Genomic DNA, 15695 nt, shown 5'->3' on the forward strand with positions numbered 1-15695 from the left:
CCTCCAACAATCATCATTATTTTTTCCTGTCATCTTAGCCAATCTGACAGGTGTGTAGTGGTATCTTAGAGTTGTCTTAATTTGATGCCTGCCTAATATTAAGCTCTTGATAAACATTTATTAATTGATTAATAAATGCTGATTGACTAACACCTTGAGCACAATTAGATGGGGGGGAAAAAAAAAAGAAAGCAAAGGCTACTACTGCAGACAGTCCCTTATCTTCAGATTGAGTCAGAAATGAACCTGGAGTAAACACATTTGCTTGTTAACTAATGTTCCTGTTAAAATACTTGCCTCAAGTTAAGGGAGTTTACAATTTTATTATATCATCATATATTTAATTGGTTTTGCTAGTTGTTTTTAGGTATATAATTTCTAAATATTTTAATTTTTTCACTTTGTTTTAAATACCTCTCACAGATGATTTGCAAACTTTTAGGATTCTACTTCATGCTGTAGAATACTCATGAGAGAGTTTTCCAGGTTTTCATAGGTACATACTTTGTCCTACCACCCGCCTGACATTCCCCTACCTTTTGCCATAAGCATCTTTTACCCTGCATTTTCTAAGTCTTCAGAGGAGAAAAGAGTGGTTAGCAAAGAGCATTGAGAAAACCCACAAACTCCATATGTTGAAGATGTTTTTAAAGGAACTTCCATATACTATATTGATGAAACAACACTAGCCTTTGTTCCATTAACAGTAGTTGGGCGCGTGTGTAGGTAAGATATCTTTCATTTGAGAAGAAATGGTAAAAGATTTAAAGATGAAAGTTTTAATAGATTCCTTTCAGAATAAAGCAGAATAAAACAAACAAACAAAAAACTAATATATAGCCAAAGCTAACTGGAGGTCTCTCCTTTGCTCCCATCACACCCTACCTGGCATTGCAGTTCTCAGTGGGCACATCGTATTCATCAACCTATTCCATAAAGTTATACCTTGCTAATAAATCGAAATTTCTTCATGGTAGGTCATATAGTTCTGGCTTTAAAAAATTCAATTAGGAATGTCATGGCCAGCTAAAGACCAAAAATTGGTATTCAGAGCTCAGAGCACCAACTCAACTTTTCAGCTGCTAGTTATTAAAAAGTTATTTTTTATTAAAGTTTTATTTTCAAAATGTATGCAGATAATTTTCAACATTCACCCTTGCAAGACCTTGTGTTCCATATTTTTTCCTTTCCCTCTCTCCACTTCTTTCTTTAGATGGCAAGTAATCCAATCAATATATCTTAAACATGTGCAATTCTTCTGTAAGAGTTCCACAACTATGCTGCACAAGAAAAATCAAATCAAAAAGGGGAAAAATGAGAAAGAAAACAAAATGCAAGCAAATAACAACAAAAAGGGTGAAAATACTATATTGTGATCCATCCTCAGTTCCCACAGCCCTCTCTCTGGGTGCAGATGGCTTTCATCACAAAACCATTAGAACTGGCCTGAATCATCTCATTGTTGAAAAGAGCCATGTTCATCAGAATTGATCATAGTATAATCTTGCCGTTGCTATGTACAATAATCTCCTGGTTCTGCTCACTTCACTTAGCATCATCAGTTCATGTAAGTCTCTCGGGCCTCTCTAAAATCATCCTCCTGATCATTTCTTATAGAACAATAATATTCCATAACATTCATATACCATAACTTATTCAACCATTCTCCACCTGGTGAGCATCCACTCAGTTCCAGTTTCTTGCCACTACAAAAGTGTTGTCACAAACATTTTTGCACATGTGGGTCCCCTTCCTTCCTTTATGACCTCTTTGGGATACAAGCCCAGTAGTAACACTACTGGATCAAAGGTATGTACTATTTGATAGCCCTTTGGGCATAGTGTCAAATTGCCCTTCAGAATGGTTGAATCAGTTCGCAACTCCACTAACAATGTATAGTGTCCCATTTTCCCACATCCCCTCCAACATTTGTCATTATCTTTTCCTGTCATCTTAGCCAATCTGAGAGGTATATAGTGGTACCTCAGAATTGTCTTAATTTGCATTTCTCTGAGTAATGGAGAGCACCTTTTCAAATGACTAGATAAATTTGACCATTTACCAGTTGGAGAGTGGCTTGAATTCTTATAAATTTGAGTCAGTTCTCTGTATATTTTAGAAGTGATGTCTTTATCAGAATCCTTGAATATAAAAATTTTTTCCCAGTTTATTGCTTCTCTTCTAATCTTGTCTGCATTAGTTTTGTTTGTACAAAAAATTAAAAAGTTATTTTTTATAAGTTTTTTGCTTAAATCAAATATAAATCTGCCTCCATGTAATTTCCATCCATTATTCATGACTTCTCCTTGGGAAACTAAACAGAACAGCCCTTAATATGTTTAAAAATAGCTATCTTGATTCCTCTGAGTCTTTTCTCCAAGCTAAACATTCCCCATCACTTCTGCCAACCTTCATGTAGCATGAACTCAAAGACATTTTACCATTCCAATAAATAATACTTTTAAAATTCTCCCACTTACGAATGCTCATTCTAAAATGGGGTGCCCAGATATAAACACAGTTCTCCAGGTGTATGGTCTGTTTAGGCCAGGATATATTGGAAGTATTACCTCCCTTCTTCAATCAAAGATTTTTTAAAGCAGCATCTTCTTGTTTGCTAAACATGTTTGGGATTCAAAATTTTAACTATACTATCATAATGAATCGAGGAAAAGGATTTATTAAGGACTTACTGTGCACCATTACTACTGGGATACAAGCTGGGGATTCAAAAAAGAAAAATAAGGCAAGTTCCTGTTCACAATCTGTAACCTTGGGAGATGACATAAAAAGTTCAATTATAGAGACAAATGAAAAGGCCTTGAAATCCCAAAGTACCAAGTTATGGGGCTGATGGTAAGGTTCCTGGGTCCTTACAGGATATAAGTAATTTAGATAATAGCTCTGGGGAAAGTCAGTAAACTGGTGGTCTTTGTTCTTTTCAGGAGGACTAGAGTTGTGGTGCCCCATCTCATCCCAACCAAACCTTAAAAGCAGTGGTTCAGTCCTAGTGCAGAAGTGAGAACTATCCTAATGGGAAGGAATTCTCATAGCCTCTAGGAATTGTTTAGGGGGCAGTGTGGAGGAACAAAGGGGAAAACAAAGGAAAAAGCCTCCCTAATAGCTGCAGATCTTCCTGCTTTCGAAGGATTCAAGCATCTAGCCTATACATGTATTTTGTATGTATTTATTCTTGTTCATATCATACTTTAGTGAATAGAAAATGGCATTTTCATCCTTTTTATTCAATTCACATTTATTAGGTACCTAAGGTATGACCATATTGTACTATTAACAAAGAGATATTAGGTTAGGTAAGAAATAGTCTCTACCTCCTGGAGTCCATATTTAGTAGCAGGAGTGCAGTACACAAATAACTGTAATGTAAGATTGTGCTTTGGAGTCAACAAATTTGCTGTTTGAATGAATTGAATGAATATGAACTGATTTTTGGAACATAACCTGCATATTAAGTTGAGTGCTATATCTGCTCTGTGTATGCCTTTTCCTTCTTATTTTTACAAAGTCTATTGATGCCAGTTACCTCTACCCTTCCCAATCTGAATTGTCTTCCTTAAACTTCGTATTGACTCCATTCCAGCTTAGAAACTTTTAGTAACTCCTAATTGCTTCTTGTATCAAATACAAACTCCTAATAAAGGTTCTTTAGGTATTTCCTCCAATTGTTCTTCTTCATAACTAAAATACTCTTAAATTTTTTATATTGGGGAGCAAGGGAGAGGCAAAGTTGGAAGAGCACAAGTTGCCTCCCTAATTTCCTTGGTATGAAGAATACTTGGTGAGGAAATGTCCACTACTACAAGCAAGTAGAGACCTTTTTTGCAGTTTGTAGTCTTAAAAAATTACCTAGATCACTGAAAGCCATTATTTGTCATTGGTAGTACTTAAATCCACGTCTTCCTATCTGAAGTTGATTCAGTGAACTCAAATCCTAGAAACCCAAGCTAAACTGCCTCTCTAAGCTTTATTTTCAGTTGTGACCCCATTTAGCATTTTCTTGGCAAAGATTCTGGAATTATTGGCTATTTCCTTCTAGTTTTATAGATAAGGAAACTGAGGCAAAAAGGGTTAAGTGAATTTCCCAGGTCACACAGCTACTTAAATGTCTGAAATCAGATCTGAACTCAAGAAGGTGCATCTTCCTGAGTCTGGGACAAGCTATCCATATATATGTATGTGTATATATGAATATATATGTATGGGTGTGTATATACATACATATACATATTATTCATGTGTTCTTTAAGGCCCAATTCAGATGCCATCTCTTTCACAAACTGTTATCTGATCCCCACAATGGAAAATGAGCTTAACTATTTGGGACTACAAATGGTTCTTTTTTTGATCTCATTATGTTCTAATTTATATTTTAAGTATTATATAGTTAGGTTTACATGTTACAGATAGATAAGAGCAAGGACGATGTATTATTTTTCTTATTTCTCTAACCTCTAATTAGTTGTTTTTTCCTTCGGTCTCAAAGAGGATTAAAATGACATAACTATGTTAGAGCTGAGTTATAGTGTCCATCTGACCAATATGACCTTGGAGTGCTCTTCCACAGTTTGGAGATAAATAGTCTCTATGAACATTTGGGGTAGACTCTACCTTTGTGCATCTTGCATTTCTTCTGAGCTAATCCAGTTCTCATAGAGAACATCCATAGTGCTCATAGAGCACAGCACCTTCTCTGATGAGGCACGCCATGCTGGCTGTCCTGTGCCAGTGTCTTCCATGTCATACAATCAATTCTAAAATTCTTAAGAGAGACCTTGAAAATATCCTTGTATTGCTTTTTATGACCACCTTGTGAGCATTTGTTTTGTGTGATTTGTCCAAAAGATAAATCTTTTTGGTAAGCATACATTTAGCATTTGAACAGTGTGGTCAGTCCAATGGAGTTGTGCTCTCTGCAGAAAAATCGGAATGTCTGGCAGTTGAGTTTAAGAAACAACCTCAGTGTCTGGTATCTTATCCTGGCATGGTGCTAGTATATTGTCAGTTTCACAGGCATACAGCAATGACGTCAGCACAATGGGCTCTGTAGACCTTCAGTTTGGTAGGCAGCCTACCTCTTCTTTCCCACACTTTTGTTTGGAGCCTCCCAAACACTGAGCTAGCTCTGGCATTTGTGTGTCAATATCCTATTATAAGCAAGGCCTTGCACATAATAGGCACATAAATAATTTCACAATTAAAAGTCATACCCAATCATTACCTTATCTATTGTTGTTGTGTTTTGTCCTTTCTTCTTGAAGAGATCATGACACAAGGAAAGTGATGCCATGACATGCAAGTGAGTTGAATTTAAGTGAGGGAGAGCTGTGCAAGATGAGCTGCCTTGCTTTTCCCTCCAGATCTAGGCCAGATATAGATCAAGACAGCTGGAGATGGCCCTGGATGTAATAGGAGACCTTGGCCTTTTTAAGTGGAGGCCTTCAACAGGTCTCAGTTTGACTGAGGTTGCACCTATTCAGTGATTAAGGACAGGTAGCAATTGAAGCAAAGAATTTCCCAAAGGCTAATATAGAAAGCTTCCACCTCTGTAGTATAACCTGTGGGAGGCCCCTTGGAGGACCTTAAGAGACTAAATGGATGAGAAATTTGTTACAAGCATGCCTGAGCGCCCAAATCTAGCAATAGGAATAGTGGATTTTAAGGAAACTGAGTGTGGATAGCAATATAACATTTTCACTCTTTTTGTTATTTGCTTGCATTTTGTTTTCTTTCTCATTTTTTCCTTTTTGATGTGATTTTTCTTACGCAGCAAGATAATTATATAAATATGTATACATATATTTGATTTAACATATATTTTTAACATGTTTAACATAAATTGGATTACTTCCTGTCTAGGGAATGGAGTGGGGAGAAAGGAGGAAAATTTGGAACACAAGGTTTTGCAAGGGTCAGTGTTGAAAAATTATCCATGCATATGTTTTGAAAATAAAAAGCTTTAATAAAAAAGAAAAAAAATTGTTTGGTTGTTATTCTACATTCTCGAAGAGGACTACAATGACATCACTATGTTAGAGTCAAGTTATAATGTGTCTGACTGTGACTGATCAGACCAAGACAAGTTCAGAATGCTCTACCACAGACCAGACACAAATAATCCATATGAACATTTGGGGTAATTTCTCTAATTTTGTGCATCTAGCGTTTCCTTTGGGCTAATTCAATTCTGTTTTGCTCATAGAACACAGCACCTTCTCTGATGAGGCACGCCATGCTGGGCTGTCTCATGCCAGTGTCTCCCATGTCATACAATCAACATCAATTTCATGATGGCATGCCTGCCCAGGTTCTGAACAATGGACAATGCTCTCAAGATTTCCAAGTCATCAATGGAGTGAAACAAAGCTGTGTGCTAGCTCCCGTGCTTTTTAAGCATGATGTTTTGAATCCTGTTGTCACATGCCTTCAATAAGGACAAACATGAAATCAAAGTCTGCTAATGCGCTAATGGTAAATTCTTGAAAAGGCTACAAACCAAAACTAAAGTGGAGGGAGTGTTGATGTATGACTTTTTGTTTGTAGTTGATTGTGCACTCATTGCAGTCTCTGAAGCAGAAATGCAACAAAGTATGGATCAATTCTCTGTGCTAATTTTGGCCTAACAACACCAAGAAAAAAAATATTAACACCATCATTCTATATACAGTTTCTCAATAGGGACCCTTTTATACTTTATACTAAAAAAAATATTTTGCAGCTCAGTTTAAGTTTAGTCATTTCAGTTGTGTCCAACTCTTTTGGCCCCACTTGGGATTTTCTTAGCAAAGATATTAGAGAGACTTGCCCATTCCTTCAGGTAGTTTTACAGATGAGGAAACTGAGGTAAACAGGGTTAAGTGACTTGCTCAGGATCACACAGCTGTTAAGTGTCTGAGGCAAATTTGAATTCAGAAAAATGAGTATTATGTATATAGTGAGGATGAGGTAGAGGATAGGGTGATGGTATTTTTTATTATTCCTGCTACAGCAGGAGCACACAGAATGAACATAGGATCCCACAAGCTAATTGTGTGTGGCAACAACAAGCATTTATTAAACATCAGTGTGCTAGGGGCTTGACTTAAAGAGACAAACAAGAAAACAACGTCAACTCTTCATGGAAAGTCCCAAGTCCTGAAAGGGACATAATTCCCACTAAACTGACTGAATATCATGAGTCAATAAAGAAACAAGCATTTATTAAATACTTACTATGTTCCAGACATTGTGCTGAGTGCCAGGAATACAAAGAAAAGGAAAAGACAGCCTCTGCCCTCAAAAAGTTTACAATCTAATAGCAGACTATGAAAACAACTCTGTCCAAACAGCATAAGTACCAAACAAATTAGAAATAATCATCAGAATAAAGGCATTATCATGAAGAGGGAATTAGGCTTCTTATAGATAGTAGGACTTTAGTTGAGATATGAATGGAACCAGAGAAGCCAGGAGATGGAGATAAAGAGGAAGAATGTTTCAGTGATAGAAAACGTCCAGTTGAGAGACAGAGGGACATGTGGTTGAGGAACAGCAAAGAGACCAGTATCACTGGATCACAAATATAAGGAATATAAGGTGTTAAAAGACTGGCAAGCTAAGAAGGGACCAGGTTATAAAGGGCTTTAAAAGCCAAACAGAGGATTTAATATTTAATCTGGGAGTAATAAGGAAATACTAGAGTCAATTGAATAGAGGGACCACATAGTCAAACTTGCACTTTAGGAAGAACAATTTGGCAGCTGAGTGGAGATTGACTTTGGGGCAAGAGAGGCTTAAGTCAGGAAGACCAAGCAACAGCTAATTGCAATAGTCTAGTGTGAGATTGCTGAAGACATGCCCTAGAGCTTTGGCAATATCAGAGGAGAGAAGGGAACCTACAAAGAAATGTTATGAAAGTATACCCTACAAGATTTAGCAACAGACTGGATGGGTGGGGGTGGAGAGTGTTAAAAGAAAGTGAGAAATTGAAGAAGATACATCCAGTCATGGTGACTAGTAGAAAGATTGTGGTCCCCTCCATGGGAATATTAAGAAATTAGAAAGGGGAAAAGTTTTATCCTAAGAGATTTATTCTTATAGAAACACTGACCCCACTAATTCAGGAAATCCTGACCTTTAGGAAAGCTAAACCCTCAGGCTAGGGTTTAACTTTTTTCTCTACACACTCACCTGTCCTGTGTCCTTCAGCTTCTAACCAGTGTAGAGGCAAACAAAAGTTCAAAGTTGACATTCAGACCTGTAGAAACAAATGATGACCTTTCCCTCTTTCACACCACCTCTATTGTGACAGATGGGTAGAAGACAAGCACAAATTCATTCTTTGGCCATATTTGGTTGCACTAGGTTTCACCATTTTGCCTCTCACATTCTGGAAAAGAACACCCTGATCTTTTTTCATTTTAAAAAATTACAACAGATACATGTGTTAACACCAGTAAAAGCACAACAGATACATTAACCTCATTTTTACAAGAGTTTCTCAAAGTTGACTCCATTCCTCCCTCCTAGAGAACAAGTGAATTTTTCTCCATTGTATTTGTATCTCCGGTGTCTAATAAATGGTTGCTGAATTGAATTTGTTTAATATACCATTGTACTATGGTTTAGAATAAAAAAATCTTGGCTTAAATCCACATTTTGATGCTTAGTATGATCTTGGACCAGTCTTCCATGACTGGAATTCTCTTTCACTCATCTCTTAACTTCACCATACCTCATCCTCTTCATATAGACAATGAAAAACCATATTGATCCCCCTCCTCTATAAGGTTATCTTGAGAAAAAAGTTTTGCAAACCATATATTAATGTCTGTTTTATTTTTACTATCAGTCTGATGCAGTTTTAGTGGTAGAGGACTGAGGTGTGAGAATCCCTTCTGGTCAGCTCAGGTCCAATGAGCAAGAATTTGTGAACCTGAAGAATATGAATGGCAAAAGGAATTTTAATTGGCACTGAGAAGCCAGCTTTGCTAGGAAGACAGACTTCTTAGTAGCCAGAGGTCCTGTTAGGGAAATAAAGGTTATCACTAAGAAGAGGGTATCTTCACAGTGGGCAAGAATCCTGGCAGGTAGCTGTGCCAAGAAGAGAGGTCCCTTGGCAAATTATAATCCTACTTCTGCAGAGATTTGGAGTTCAAAATTATCTTTTTATAAGAAGTCTGAGGCTGGGGCTTCTATTCAGTGCCCCCAGACCTAGATATGCAGTTGAAGAGAGAGTATTTGTAATGGGCTGAAACTGAGTTGATACACTGAGGTCCGAACACTTAAGGCTAATTACCAATTGGACAATATTAGCATATGCTTGGAGAAAGAATGGCTCTGCTCACTACTCTGTGCAGGCTTGATCTGTTGTATAGAGAGATTGGGTGGAGGTTGTAGAGGGTGGAGTAGGACCAGCGAGGATGCTCAGAGCAGGAGAAGAAAGAGCAGATTCTTGTGTCCAGGAGCTCTCCTCTCCCTTCAATAAAGAATAAAAATCAAGGACTTTCACTTATCCTGACTCTGGCTGATTTTAAAGTATTTGGGGTGCTAACGCAGTCATCACAAGTATTTATCTTGGAATTTCAAGCCACTCAATAGGAATATCAGGCCCAGATCTCCAACTGAATGAGACCACTTAAGTTGCAGTTACTGGGAGTGGTCCTGGGCTAATCTTCAACTCAATAGAGGGTACAGCTAGTCCCCTCTAAGATTTCCAATAGAATGAAACCACTTAACTGCCCTGAAGAGTGGGTCTCTGTAGAGGAGAGTTTCAGAATTCACCCTCGTTGCTTCCTCCCAAAAATCAAGGGGAACAATTTCAGGGTTCACCCCCATCATTTCCTCCCTCAAGTAGTCACCCTCAAATTCATTTGGGGTAAAGGAGCAAAGATTTCATTCTTCTGTAATTGCTTCGAGCTGATATCCCTAAGTTCAATGGGGGTTCATGCCAGGAGGAGAAGTATGAAATCTGAAGACAGCAGCAGTGACATCTTAAGGGGTATTGTATGTCCCAGTTATCCCATGATCTCCAGGATGAAGGAGCAGTTGAAAATTCACAACTTAAAGCCTAGAGGAAACAAATCTCAGGAGCAGATTAAAAGTGGGGTGTCATCTAGGGTTGAGATGATGACATTTGGGAATGGGGACTTATACAAAAATAAAAAATCCATCAGGTCCCATTTGTAGCTTGCCTTAAGGATGCTGATAGCCCACCCAACAATGCTGAACACCCTCACTGTCCACAGAGCTCCCTTGATGAAAGGCTGAGGAGTTAACCATTGGCAGGGGTCATAGGATGCTAAGGAGTTAATTGCTGGCAGGGGCCTTAGAATGCTAAGGAGTTAATTGCTGGCAGGGGCCTTAGAATGACAAGAAAATTAGGAGAGAAAATGCTAGAAACAAAAAGTTCTCATCCTTGGAGTGAGAAAAAGTTAGGTTTTTCTCTGAGTGCTCACAGGAGTACTCAAATACATGAGGATTAAAAAGCTGTAATATTTGTCTCTCTACAAGGAACTTAGGCAGGTTTAGCAAGTGCCTTGATACCTTCAGAGCCTTCTCAGTCCTGCAGGGAAAAACTTCTACCCAATTAGTAAAATTGCAAAAGCAGTTTCATTGGCCAGCTGGTTGATTGTGGCAGTAAGGTTGGAAAGGATGTTTTCATGTTCTAAGTATCCCACCCAAGGGACTAGCATTGCTGTGCTTTAAGTACCAAAGAACATTTCCTCCAAATCCCTGCTTTTGTCTCCTTGAAGAGGTGGGGGATTTGTTTGAGGTGCTAGCATTGTATACAGTGAAAGGAGCACTTCAGTAAATCTAGAGTGAAAGACCCATTGTGCTTGAACGGGATTAGGCACCAGGTGGAGAGAATTACGGGTAGAGGAGGGTCCCAATCAGAAGCATTCCTCTTAACTGGAACCTTAGAAACATTGAAGTGGAATGGAGAACTTACTTTACAGAGAAAAGCATATTTGGAATCAGTATTATTGTTCACTCCCATTTCCTTCTCTAGTTCCAAAGCCCTGGTTAGGGCAATGAATTCAGCTTTTTTGGGCAGAAGTCCCAACAGGCACTGGTTTAGCCTCTAGAGTGCTATTGGGACACCACAAAATATTGTCTTTCCCCATTTTCAAGGAAGCTCCAGGCATCTGTGCCCAGGAAAGTGCACAGCTGTTTCTTTGAGGCAGAGTCTGGAAGGCCTAGAATGGTCTATTTTCTCTCTTGGTTAGAGAGAGAGAAGTGGGGGTGAGATTGTGGCCCAAATATTTGACTGACTGGCAGGCAGGCAATGTGGGATTTGGGTAAGGAGACTCTGTAGCCTCTTGAAGCTAGAGAATAGACAATTGGTCTGGGATCCCCCAGGATGTGGCTCTGATGAAGATAAGACTGCAGTTAAGTTTCTCAAAATCTCTTAACTAACTAAAGGTTCATGCTTAAAAAATTTCTCTGGCGGTCTGAGAAGAGAAAATTTTGTCTCCAATTTCACCATTAAATCATGCCCCAATAAGGGAGCAGGATAGGAGGGAATAAAAACAAACAAGCATTTAAATGACAGGTCACCAAACTGTCAAGACAGGGGGGGAGAAGTCTCAAGGCAGTTTTTAAATTCCCCTGAAATCTCCACTCTATGGGGGGGTGAAGTAAGAGAGACCAAAGTGCTAGAGCGAGAGTGAAGGAGAAGCCCCTCCCATAGCAAAAAACAATCCAATGGTCCTACATGCCACATCCAGGGATAGCCAGGGTTCCAATGTCTATGTCAAGTTGGAGAGAGGGTGAGCTTGACCAAGCCCCAAACTCCTGCTGGAGGGCAGGGCATTGGGAGGGCAAGTCACCCCCTGTTGGCAGCCCCTCCTCCAGTGCTCCTCCTGCTCAAACTCAGGACAAGGATTAGGGAGTTTAAGGCAAGGAATTTAGTGATTCCCTGAAATAGCAGCCAAGAGTAGGGACTTTTCTCCAAATCTCACTTTAATTCTATGACCTCTCTCCTTGGCTGCAGCCTGATTCCTGTCATTAAAGACTCCAACAGCTGTTTTTAAGGTAGAAATGTGAGGGACCAAATCTGGCTTTTGCAGCTTCCTCCATATATCTGGGGCAGATTGTTTAACATTAACATCTCCCCAGGACAGATCAAGGAGGGCATTGGCCTTGAACTGTTCAAAAGGCTGGGTGTGGTCCTCAGAGTAATGGTGAAGTTTTTCTGCAGTCTGTCTGTCTCTCTCTGAGAATCTGCTGCTTTTCCCAGAGGACAGAAGTTAGAATCAGTATCCTGAGGAGGAGAAAAAAAGCCCTGTGTGCTGACCACAGGGGATTCTCATACCTCAATTCCCCTCTGGTCAGCACACAGGTCCAATGTGAAAGAATTTGCAAACCCGAAAAGTCTGAATGGCAAAAGGAATTTTTATTGGCATTTGAGAATCCAGCTTTACTAGGAAGATAGACTTATTAGTGGCAAGAGATCCTGTTAGGGAAATAAAGGTTATCACTGAGAAGAGGGTATCTTTACAAAGGGCAAGAGTCCTGGCAGGCAGCCGTGCCAAGAAGAGAAGTCCCTTGGTAAAGCATAATCTTATTATAATCTTATTGTAGAAGTCTGAGACTGGGGCTTCTATTCAATGCTGCCAGGCCTACATTTCCAGTTGAAAAGAGAGTACTTATCTTGGAGTTTCAAGCCACTCAGTAGGTATATTGGGCCCAGATCTCCACCTGAATGAGACCTCTTAAGTTTCAAGCTACTGGGAGTGGTCCTGGCCTAATCTTCAACTCAATAAAGGGTGCAGCTAGTCCCCACCAAGATTTCCAACAAAATGAAACTAATTAACTGCCCTGAAGGGTGGGTCTCTGTGAAAGGAGAGTTTCAGAGTTCACCCCCATTGCTTCCTCCCAAAAGTCAAGGAGGACAGTTTCAGATTTCCCCCCCACCCCCCCCCCCCCTCAAGTCTAGCTAAGTTCGGAAAGGTTCATCTGCACAACAGCACATTATAGTCCATCGAGTCAAGGAAGGCCATTCTTTAAGAACATAATTAGTCACAAAGTCCTAAAACATCATGTCCAAACACAAAACTCCATTAGCCCTGAAAAGGAACGACATTCCTTTCACAAGTCCCCCTAACATTCCAAGATAAGTAAGCATTTTTTCCCCTTTCTACACATAGTTCCTAACATTTAAGCACAAAATATACCCACAAAAACTAGATAATACAGAAGAGGACCCTGCCAAGGCCCGAGGGACTAGTGAAGCAATGTTATTTTTTTTTCACTTGTTTCTTAGTACAAGGCATTATTTCACAGGCTCTTTAAAGCTGACTAAGTGAACTTCAAGTACAGTCTCTACTATGGTACAGACAATACTGGAACAAAAGTATATTGAAACAATTAGTCAATAAACATTTATTAAATGCCTACTATGTGCCAGGCATTATGCTAAGTGCTAGGGATACAACTATGGGGGAAGAAGTGGAAGGAGAGGCCCAAGAAGTATAGTCCCAAGGGAGGAATTCTTTACTCCAGCCCAAAGCCCTCCAATCATAGGGATAGAGGTTACTGAGGGTACTGAGGAGACATGAATAACAAATCTGATGCAGGATAATGAGTTTTCTGGTGATGAGATTCCTGGGGGTATGATGGAATCCAGTCCAAAGGACTGCAGCCAAGTGTGAGCAAATCATGAACAAAGTGGGAACAGCATGAACAAAGGCAAAGCTAAATTCAAGTTAGAAATCATCTTAGAGATAAGCTAATCCAATTACCTCATTTAACATGTGAAGAAACTATTATCCAGAGGTTGAATGGATTGCCTAAGGTTATATGGGTAGTAGATGGCAGAACCAGTATTCGAGTTATTCTCTGAAACCAAATTCAACTTTCTTTCTTGATATTACTATGCATCTGAGGAGGATAGTATGGAGCCTGGCCTGAATAGAGAAACAGGTTTGTATTGGGGGAACATTAAGAAATAGATTATATAAGGTCTTGATTGGTAGAGAGCAATTAGAAAACACTGAAAGCTAGATAGAATAGTTTAAATCCAATAATATAATCATAATTTATGTTTCAATTGTATCTAATATTCCATGATCTTATGGGCCATGGCCTGCTAATACTGTCCATGGGTTTTTCTTGGCAAAGATGCTAGAGGTTTGCCATTTAAGGCAAACAAGATAAGTGACTTGCCTAATCTCATACAGCTAGGACATTAGCTTGCAAAGATTTTATATATGTCATCTCATTCAATCTTAACAATAATCTGAAAGAAAGGTAGTATTATTATCTCCATTTTACAGATGAGGAAATTGAGACAAACAACAATTAAATGATTTGACCAGGGTCACACAGCTAGTAATGTCTGAGGCCAGATTTGGACTCAGGTCTTTCTAACTCCAAGTTCAGTGCTCTTCCTAGTAGTCATTCATAATTTGAGTAGCGGAGTCATAGAATCAATCAACAAGCATTTATTTAGTACATTTGATATGCTATGTCTATAAAACATAACATTCCAGTCCTTAAAAGACTACTCCAGTCCTTTTTGTAATATCTCTAACATTACATTCAATAAACATTTATTAAGTACTTACCTTGTATAAAATGAAAGGCATTATGGCTTAATAGACTAGCGGTCTGGTCTTGGATTCATGAAGACCTGGATACAAATCCTGTTTCTGATAATACTACTCAGTACTTTGGACAAGGGCCTTGACCTTTCAGTGGCCTGGACAGCATCTTCAGACTATAAGTTAGAAACAAATTGTCGATTTACCTTAGTGGAAGTAGTTGCTACATTGGAAATTGCTGGTATTGGTGAAATCAGTGCTCTGAAGCCAAAAATTATACAACGCATTTTGTTTGGAGCTAAGTATATAAAAATAAAACCGTCCCTCTCTTCCAAAAGTTTATATTCTACTGAAAAGATACAGCATGTGTATAATGAAGTATAGGGATACATTAAGGTTTTGTAATGGCCATCTGCTTTTCTAACTTTGTACAGGCATGGAATATTTACCTTTAATGCTCTCCTTCCTTTCCTTCACTGCTTGAAATTCCTAAGTCCCTTTAAGGCCCTGCTCAAATGTCACAATCTATGCAAGGCCTTGTTGATATCCTATTGTTATTGCTCCTCCAGGCAAAAAAAAAAATAATTGCTCTCCATTTGCTTTGGTTATATTTAATTACCCATGAATATTTTGCTTCCCTTCAATAGAAGATAAGCTTCTTCAGGGCTGTTAAGTTTTTTTTTTTGTTTTTTTTTGTTTTTTGTATTTTTTTTGCATTTTTATTCTTAGTACATAGCAAAATATCTCAGTACAAAACACATAGGTGCTTGCTTAATCTTTTAATTGAATTAAGATGTTCTCTGATTCGCTCATAACAATTAATACATTGGTAAGGGCTCATGAGTTATGGTTTGATGTAAGTACTTACCCCACAGTAACTTTTCTGAGGACCCATATGTGACAAGGGGTATTACATAAACAAATACAAAGTATATAACAAGGAACTGAAAGATAATTTGGGAGCAGTAAGAGAAAAACCAGGGACTCAAGAAAGGCCCAGCCAAAATCAGTCTTCTTACCTCTAGAGAGAGAGGCTTTTTTTTTTTTTAAGCAAAGCCAATGCAGAAATTCATCTTGTTTGAAAAACATACATGTTTGAGGCAGGTTTTTCTTGCTTTTTCAGTGAGGGTGGGGAAGGTGGAATTGAGAATA

The sequence above is a fragment of the Sarcophilus harrisii genome, chromosome 3 (assembly GCF_902635505.1).
Source record: "Sarcophilus harrisii chromosome 3, mSarHar1.11, whole genome shotgun sequence".
In the NCBI taxonomy this organism is placed as follows: Eukaryota; Metazoa; Chordata; class Mammalia; order Dasyuromorphia; family Dasyuridae; genus Sarcophilus; species Sarcophilus harrisii.